Below are 9909 nucleotides of genomic sequence, written 5' to 3' on the forward strand. Positions count from 1 at the left end.
AGAGCGTCGGAAGCAGGGAAACCGAGGCGGAGTGTCCACGGCCAGAGCCAGACAGGGTGTGGTTGGTGCCGTCCCCACTCTGGAGGGGCCGAGGCAGAGGTGCGGGGCAGGGGGAGGTAAGGAGTCTGTAGGTTATTTCAGTCTGAGAATTTGAGAACGGCCTGATGGAGGGAAGAAGGCAAGGGATGGCAGAGGTGACTGGGAAAGATACCAGCTAATGGAAGGACAGGGGGGCGAGGGGAACAGGAGAAGTGACAGTCGGAGAGACGGCGGTAGGTATAACTGTGAAAACATTGCTGGCATCCATCGGGTCATTTGTCCTCCACCTCCTACGTGCAGATGTAAAAGTACTTAAACCCCTTCAAATCCTAGTATCAGTGCATTTAATTTCTGCTTAGCAGTCTGTGGAACTTCCCTATGGCCAGAAACTTAAATGGAATAATACGATTCAAGGGACACTTAAATCTACAGTTTTGGAATGTTACTTTCTGTTATCTCCAGAATTCTAGTTATTTCCTTCTCACGAGCAAGACAAAAAGATAGCCAATATTGTGTCCATTCTACAGGTAGGGGGAACAAGGCACTGATTCACCTAAACAAATATTTGTTAAGCACATACCTTGTGAGGCACTGCCCCTAAATGCACCTTGTACAAAGGTGAATAAGATAGATTCTACTCTCTAGGTGTTTACATTCTAGTGGGCTGTGAGTGGGCAGAAAAACAAGCATACAGTACCTGAAAAGAGAGGAGGTTTGGCTGGGGTGGGGGTGCGGGGAGCATGAGCCCCGCCGTTACAGAAATCCACCCCGCCGATGCAGGTGCCATTGCTGGCTTCAGCCTTTCAGAGGGAACCCAGAAAAGGACTCTCTGGGATTTAGGAGGCTTTCTACCAGACCACGTGGTACTGAACTCACTGCAGAGGCCAGATAACACTAGAAATGGCAGATTAATTTCTCTTTGTGATAAGCTTTAGATGAATGCAGTAGGGTGAGATGATGGAATGGAGAAAATACACCCCGCAAAATGGACCCAGGCACCTAAAGGCAAGTAAATCACGTGGCCCCGAGGCCAGGGTTTTAGGGAGGATTTGAGTCAGTACCAACGATGTGGGCGGCCCGGGGCAGACCCCGGCCCGGTGCCATCTCCCGATATCTGGAGCATCAGGGAATTAGTCGTCACTAAGACAAATTTGCTTTGGGTAAATGTACACGTCAGTGCAAGATTAACCCCTCGGCTTGCCAGGTGTCCAGCCCTCTAGTCCATGGTGGTTGACGTGACTTTTTCCATTCTTTTCAAGGGAGGTGAGGAACGGGAGAAAAGCCACAGGGAGAGAGTAGAAGTGGATGGTTTGAGCCCTGAGGAGCACGTGTCCTCATTGTGTGCATCTTAGAAGTTAGACGCCTGTGACCTCTTGTTACTGTGACACTGGCCTTAGAGGGCTGAGAAACTTTTGTTACAAGTTTCTCCTTTCAGGTGGGAGCACAAGTGAGGGGCATGCAGCGTCTGGTTCTGCCATTAATTTTTGTCTTAATTTGAGTGTCTCTTAGGGATCCCAGAATCTAGAAGGGAATCTCTCACACTCTCTCCAGCAGATCATCTGTTATTAGTCACTGAGATTTTTTTTTCTTATTTTTATTTAACAAACTTTATTGAATATTTGTGTGGTATGTAGTAGTAACAAATGTATGTAGTTAACCTCACAGAACTTACGGTCTAGTGAAAAGATATAGAGTTTAATCACAAATTTTGGTAACGCTGTGAAGGTCAAGAAGAAGGTTCTATGGAAAAGAATAATAGGAATGTGCTGGGAGTCCCCAGGGTCACCCCCAAATTGAACCATTTGCTAGGAAGACTCACAGAACTCAGCATATTGTAGTACTCATGGCTATGATTTATTACAGCAAAAGGATGCAAAGCGAATCAGCAGAGGGAGAAGGTGCATGGGGTGAAGTCCAGGGGAAACCAGGTACAAGCTTCCAGAGTCCTTTTCCGCTGGAGTCGCACTGAATATACTTAATTCCCACAGCACTGAGTTGTGATGATGCCTGTGACCCGTCTACCAGAGCAGCTCACCTGAGCCTGGGCATTTAGGGTTCCCTACTGAGAGTCAGTGACGTGGGCACCCTTTGCCTAGCACATACCGAAATTCCAGACTCCCAGAAGGAAAGCAGGTTCGTTCAGCATAAACCAGATTGTTTGCATAAACAGTTTAGGCTCAGTGAGCCATTCTTATCAGGGACTGCTGAAAACCCTCTCAAAATCCACATTTCCAGACACCAGCCAAGGGTCAACCCTGTAAGCAGGCCTTTCCAGGATGGCAGTCTCAGGCCTGCCCTGTTAACTCTTTTCTAAATAGGGGTATCATTTGTAGATTGGGTTTTTATTAGAAATGAAATATAGGCTTATAAAAATTCAAATAGTATAGAAATATGTAAAATGAAAGTATTCTCTCCCATTCCTGACCTCCCTTTTGATGAATTCCCATTCTGATGATACAAACATACTGGTACATCTTTTTAAGATTGAAATGGGGACTTCCCTGGTGGCGCAGTGGATAAGAATCCACCCGCCAATGCAGGGGACACGGGTTCGATCCCTGGTCCGGGAAGATCCCACGTGACGCGGAGCAACTAAGCCCGTGTGCCACAACTACTGAGGCTGCGCTCTAGAGCCTGCGAGCCACAACTACTGAAGCCCATGCGCCTAGAGCCCGTGCTCCGCCACAAAAAGAAGCCACTGCAATGAGAAGCCCACGCGCCGCAACAAAGTGTAGCCCCCCGCTCACCACAGCTAGAGAAAGCCCGCACGCAGCACCGAAGACCCAACACAGCCAAAAAAATTTTTAAATTTTTTTAAAAGATTGAAATGAATTGCATTATACATTGTCCTCTCTAATTTTTCACTTACCGTTGTATCTTGGCTGTCTTTCCACATGAGTACATATCCACTTCTTTTCTTTTTTTAAACAGCTGTTGGTATTTTGCTAATTCAGCTAATACTGCATGGAATGGCCTTTACATATATCTTTCCTTACTTGTATAGCTATGTCTGTAAAATTTTAGAAATGGAATTGACGGTTCAAAGAATATGCACTTCAAAAGTCTAGAGGTATTGCTAAGTTGGAGTGTACAATAGGTCTGTGATCTACTCTTAAATGGTACCAACTCCTTTCTGTTCCCTGTCTACCTGCCACAACTCTAGCCTCCCCCTTCACCAACTAACATTTCTAAAGAACCAATGACCTTGTTGTCAGACCCTTCCACCCCCATCCCAGCAAACCCTCAGAGGTGCTGTGATGGTGGCCAGCAGTACTCAGAGATGAACCGAGAGAGGCTTCTAGGCCCACCAGACCCCAGCAGGAGGAGGGAGCGCTGAGAACTCTCCACCCTGGACCCATTTCAGACATCCCAGAGGATGGAAAGCAGAGATCGACACTAGGTCACTATAAACCTACAGATGGGATTTCCACAGACTGCAGCTACGAATCAGAGTGATCAGAAATGTGCTTTAAATCATTTGGACAGATGGACACCTCTGGCGACATCTGTCATTGTAGCATTTTTAAAACTCATAGTTTAAAATGAGCCTCTATCGTTTTCTTTAATTTTTTTTCACAGTAGTCCCACAAGGTTTATGTTTCTAAGACGCACTTAAAAGCAGAGAGAAAAATAAAGACCTGGAAAGATGCAAGCCTATGGTATCCAGTTAATGCCCATTTTTTTATTGGTTTTCTTCTCACTAAGCATAGCTAGATCTTAGATCCTGTAAGTAAACCCACAGTTTTACTTGAAGTATTTTTATCTGGGGTGGGGGGGACCTATTAGCTTTTTTCTTTTGTGTGGCATCCCTGATAAGAAATTAACAAGTTACTGTGAAAAATTAAGCAGCATGGGATGGAAGACTACCGTATACCCTATCAGCCAAAAGGATGTTTGAAGAGCTCCCACTAAGAGCAGCGAGATAAAACGGTGTTAATGAGAATGTAATTAGTAAAGCCAGTTACATTGCCTAAGAGGCTGTAATATAGCTAATTGCTTTCTCAACTATCAGAGAGCTATAAATAGAGACTTAAGAGATGCCTCTTTAAAACGTGATTTCAGGTTAACAGACTGATTTGTTTTAGATGCTAAAGGTGGAGGGTTTTCCTTCTTAGTGTTTATTGTAAAAAGCAGTATTTTATCAAATCTGAAAAAAAAATCTCGAAAGGAGAATTTTTTTCTTCTGGAGATTTCCTCTTCTGGGGCAGTGCTGAGTGTAAGTCAGAGAGATGGGCAGTGGGTCCAGAGTTTATGCCAGCAGGTGCTGAGCAGTGAGGGCCACGCTGGACCGTGTTCCTAGGCAGGCAGCCCTGATGCCATCTCTCCACGCCATCCCAGCGGAAGGGATCTCGAGACCAATGTGGTCCAGAGGCCAAGTAGACCATATTAGCCCAAAGCTGCCTACCCTGGGCCATGACAATCCCAGAGGTCCAGGAGTCAGGATGTTGGAGTAGCTCCAACAAGGCCCAAACTCCATCTCCCCCCATCTCTGTTCTCCCTCAATTTCAGCTCATCACGGGTGACAATGCATGCGTTCCATTGCTTTCCGTGCTGCTAGCTTCCTTACAGGTTATACACACATTTCATTTTGAGCAAACGCATTTGCTTTAAATTTTTTCTTAATTTATTTTTTATATAATAGACTTTGAGTCAACATACTATATAACATTTGCTTTTAAGTGTTTTTGGAATGCTTCCTGTTTAAAATCAGTTTGTACTGGTAGTTAAAACGCCTCTACCAACATTTAGAATAAGTAGGTAACTATGTAAGAGAGAACTTTAGTCAGTAAAGCAATATAATCATTCTCTGCAATCCAGGAAGGTCCCCCTTTCCTTCTTTAAACAAATGAAGTGCTGAGACTTTTCCTCCAAATCCTCTTTAAAACCCCTTTAAACAGAATATGTCTTACCTAAAAGTTTGAGATTTTTTTTCCCCCAGAGGGTAGCATTTACCATGTAAAAGAATTGATTGAAAAGAAAATGTGTTTGTTACTTTGTTTATAACTGTAGCTTTTAAAGACAAGATTCTAGACAAGAAATTCCAATCAAATGGTTATTATAGTGTGTCTTATTTTAGTTTCACGCGTCTGTTTTAAAGAAAAGATATTTTATTGTTCATATAAATGGAAGTGAATAGGTGTGATTTCCAAGGTAACAGCTATGTATATACCTGTAACTGACATTTTTCTTAAACTGTCAAGTGGTCTTTAGAAAGTGTTTTCATACTACTTTTAATCCGTTTTCAAATAGATCTGCCTCAGGCTTTTAAAATCTATATATAGATTTGAATAGCAGGGAACAGGAAAGCCAGTACCTGTGGACACTTTGAAATAAGTGACAAATAGTATCAGGGAAGTACTTGGTTTGTTTGAAGGTTTTATCTAAGTGTTTTCAAGCCTGAAGGGAGTAAATTTTTAGAAAGGCCCAGGTGGACCGTGTCTCTGAGGGCTGCCCTAAGATGAATTGTATTACTTCTGTTTCTAGTTGGTCAGCTGGTAAATAGACTTTCCAGTCACTCTAATAGCAGGACTGGAGTTCGTCAATTAAAAAAAAAATTTTTTTTTTTCTCTCACTCAGAAATGTGTCCCTTTGCATGAATCCTTTTTCAAACAAGAGCTTGGTAACTACTTTTCATTGGGACTTGGGGTTAATTGACAGCTGGGACACTCCTGGCACCAGGAGGTCCGTGTCTGGCCCAGCCCCCTCGTCCTGGTCTTTTACTACTGCCCGCAGCCGGAGGTTGAACATGGTGCCTGTCGGTCTGTCCGTCCTGTGGTCAAATTAGATGTCTCTGTACGTTTACTGAGTTTATCTTACAAGTTCTGTATGGAATGTACAGCCTGCCCCTCCTCCCAAAGTCCCAACAAACTCATCTCCTCCTCCATCCCAGGGACCCTGCCACTCCCAAATGCGGTCTCAACAGCAGGGACCTACAATTAAAACACAACTTTTTTTCTTTTTCTTTTTCTTTTTTTTTTTTTTTACGGTACGCGGGCCTCTCACCGCTGTGGCCTCTCCCGTGGCGGAGCACAGGCTCCGGACGCGCAGGCTCAGCGGCCGTGGCTCACGGGCCCAGCCGCTCCGCGGCATGTGGGATCCTCCCGGACCGGGGCACGAACCCGCGTCCCCTGCATCGGCAGGCGGACTCTCAACCACTGCGCCACCAGGGAAGCCCTAAAACATAACTTTTAAAATAAAATTCAAACTCTCCAGACTAAACCTTGGTTGTTCCCAAATTATAGCACAGTGCCAGTGTAGATTAAAATCTGCCTTGAACAGAAGCTTTCCTTTTTTGTTAAGTTATACATCCTTTAATATGTCAAATTTTTTTAAAAAGGCATAGCTTTTATGATTGAAGCAAGAGAAAGGGGCTTACGTTTTAAAATACTCTTATAATTGAATCCGATTTCAGAGTTCCTCCTGTGGTTCTGATACATGCTCCTGACCTTAGAAGTTAACAGATTTTTCACAGAAAAAGCCACTACTAACCATTTCAGTACATTAGACCCCTTAAACAGTGTAGTCATGCCGTTGGTAACTTCTACCCAAGACTCAAACAGCTTGGAAGTCTATTTCTGAAAGTATATGAATTAGAATAATTTAATCAGTTTATATATTGTTTAGACTTGGCAGACTGAATCACTGATGTCTTTAGAATGCGAACCTGGCTTCAGCCTCCCATTAATTTTTTCCCTATGGAAATTTCTAGGCGCCACTCTGCCTGGGCACCTGACCTTTTCTCACGTGTACCTTGGCTCTCTGGCACCAGTTTACAGAGTCTCCATGCCTGGGCTGTCCTCTCCCCCCACCCCTCCAGCCCCTACCCCTGTTCTCAGTTAATATGTGTGATGGTGGCTCTCTGCCATGGTCAGTGAGGAGCCAGCAGGTCTGTAAACAGGGGGTTACTGGGTATGGTTTGGATTTAGAGAAAACTGGCTGTGGGATAGAATGTGTCTGTATGAACGTATGCCTGGAGGTAGGGCACTCGAGTTTTGTAGGTGACTATAGTGACCCAGGAGAGAGCTCAGGTAGACCTGAACCAGGGCAGCGACGTTCTGGTTGATCGAGAAAGGACTGCTGAGACTTAACCATGGACAGAACTTGGTGATTGATGGGGATGAGAAGTAGGGTGATGGCAGGATCTCTATCCTAAATCTGGGAAGACAGCAGGTGGTGGTGGTTTGGGCCATGTTGAATTTGGAGTTTCCAGTGGAACACCCAGAGGGAGGGGAAGCAGGGTATTCAGCAGATGGTTGGAACTATGGACCATATGGTAGTGGAAGAAAATCAAGATGGAGAGATGGGCTTGAAGGTGATAGTTGAAGCCATGGGCATGAAGGATACTGTCCAGGGAATGAGTGTTAGAAAAATTAAGTGGTGAGGACGCAGTTTTGGGGATCAGCAACTCAAAGGAGAGAAGTGCAGAAGATGGACCAGCGAGAGGTAGTGGGAAAGAACACATTGGGAAAAGTAGGCAGAAAGTTGGAGGAATGTGGACCTGCTGAATCTCAGGGAAGAGGTTTTCAGAGAGGAGGCCCCGGTCAGGGCTTCCAGCCCTGGCTCATCCATTAACCAACAGCCCTGGGCGAGCTGATGCCGCCCACCGTGGTTGCTGTGGGGCGACTGGGGGTTGAAGCAGGGTCTGGTAGGTCCCTCCTCCCAGAGCTGCTCTTTCCTCACCTGCCACAGGAAGTTGAGGGTTGATCTTTATGGTTCTTCCAGATTTAAATTCTGTGATTCTGTTTCCTCTTCAGCTCAAAAATATAACTTCCTCAGGCATCTGTACTTTCACAGTGTAGACAGATTTTTCATATATATATATATATATATATACCCCCAATAAAAATAATAAAACTAGATCACGTATGAGTGCTTATTCTATGCCGGGCACTCTTCTCTGTACTCACGTGGATTTTCTCCTTTAGTCTTCTCTTCAGCTCTCATCCTCCATCAAGGGGGAAGGCTAGGAGGCTGTAGGTTCAGCAAACCTAGGGCTCAGGGCCCAGCACAGACTTCAGGTGGTACCCAGCTGGCACAGGCTGAGCCTGGGAGAGGCAGAAATAAGTGGATGAAGTGATCTGGGAAAGGGTCGTGGAGGAGGCAGGGCCGGACCCTGAGAGATGGGGCTCTCGGGACGAGCAGGTAGGAGAAGGGAGGGTGGGTGTTTCAGATAAGAATAACAGTGAGCAAAGGTGGGAATAACAAGCGTGGTGGTTTATGTGACAGTAAAGTGATCACCTTCATCTAGAGACTGTCATACAGAGTGAAGTAAGTCAGAAAGAGGAAAACAAATGGCATATAATATCGCTTATATGTGGAATCTAGAAAAATGGTAGAGATGAACTTACTTGCAAAGCCGAAATAGAGACACAGATGTAGAGAACAAACTTAGGGTTACCAAGGGGGGAAGCGGGGGTGGGATGAACTGGGAGATTGGGATTGACGTATATACACTACTATGTATAAAATAGGTAACTAATGAGAACCTACTGTGTAGCACAGGGAGCTCTACTACTGCTCTGTGGTGACCTAAGTGGGAAGGAAATCTAAAAAAGAGTGGATATATGTATGCGTATAACTGATTCGCTTTGCTGCAGAGCAGGAACTAACACAGCATTGTAAAGCAACTATACGCCAATAAAAATTAATTTAAAGAAGAAAGGTATTATCTGAGAGGGGGTGAGTGGGATCCGATTGCAGAGCCCCCGGAAGGCAGACTCAGGGCACTCAGAATTGGCGGGAGGAGATGGGAGACAGCATCGTTATGGGGGCTGTGGGAAGAAAGGTGCAGGGGATGTGCCGGACCAGAGCCTGGACACGGAGGCACAAGCATTTGAGCCTCTCTTCTGTTGGGATTGGGAGTGGCTCAGGGCTGGAGAGTGGGGCCTGGGGCTCCTTTTGTTCCCTCGCCACACGCAGGCATGTGGTAGTGGCCTTACAACACTTGATTCTATCCCCAGCATCCACTTCCGCAAGGGATGCTGGCAGGACTAGTTTTGTAGGGGAGCGGGGAGGGCTGGGACTCTGTGTCCCACCTGCCCCTCATGCATGGTCTGATCTTCACCCTGGTACACACAGTGCATTAACAGAGAGGTATTCTTATTTAGTTTCATAACAACTCCACATAATGGGTACATTCTTATCCCTATTTTACTGATGAAGAAAATAAGGCTTAAGGAAGTTAAATAACTTTACAAGACCCAGTAATAATAAGTATAGAAAAATTTAAACAGTTTTCTTAGAACATAGCTACCTTCTACCACACCAGGAGGGAAAGAAGTTTTGCCCATCTTTGTAGGTAAAGGTTAAGTGAGATTGTCTGGGAAAATAACTTTTTTCCTTTCTTTAAATTGAGATATAATTCTTGTACCAAAAGTTCACCCTTTTAAATTCTGTAATTCAGTGGTTTTAGTATATTCACCAAGTTGTACAACTATGCTAAATTCCAGAATATTCTCATCACTCTAAAAAGAAACTCTGTCCCCATCAGCAGGCCTTTCACTTTGCCCCTCCCCTCGCCCCTGGCAAACCGTATACTACTTTCTGTCCCCTGGACATTTCCTATAAATGGAATCACACACTATGTGGTCTTCTCTGTCCGGCTTCTTTCACTTGGCATGTTTCCAAGGTTCACGCAGGTTGTACCATGTATGAGGACTTCATTCCTTTATATTTTTTGTTGAGTAATATTGCATTGCGTGTATACACCATATTCTGCTCATCTGTTCATCAGTTGATGAGCATTTGGGTTGTTCCTGCTTTTGTGGGCATTAGGAATAATGCTGTACATGTGTAACGCTGTTAGGAATAATGTGGACGTGTGTTTCCAGTTCTCTCAGGCGTGTATTGGAAAGCTACTTGGAAAGAGTG

General features: G+C 44.8%; 1 protein-coding gene across 1 annotated transcript in view; it reads left to right on the plus strand.

The window, feature by feature from the left end:
* Positions 1-9909, plus strand: part of MYO5B (myosin VB) — a 231381-nt gene that overhangs the window by 130058 nt on the left and 91414 nt on the right.

The sequence above is a fragment of the Lipotes vexillifer genome, unplaced genomic scaffold, assembly GCF_000442215.2.
Source record: "Lipotes vexillifer unplaced genomic scaffold, Lipotes_vexillifer_v1.1 scaffold36, whole genome shotgun sequence".
NCBI classification, from domain to species: Eukaryota; Metazoa; Chordata; class Mammalia; order Artiodactyla; family Lipotidae; genus Lipotes; species Lipotes vexillifer.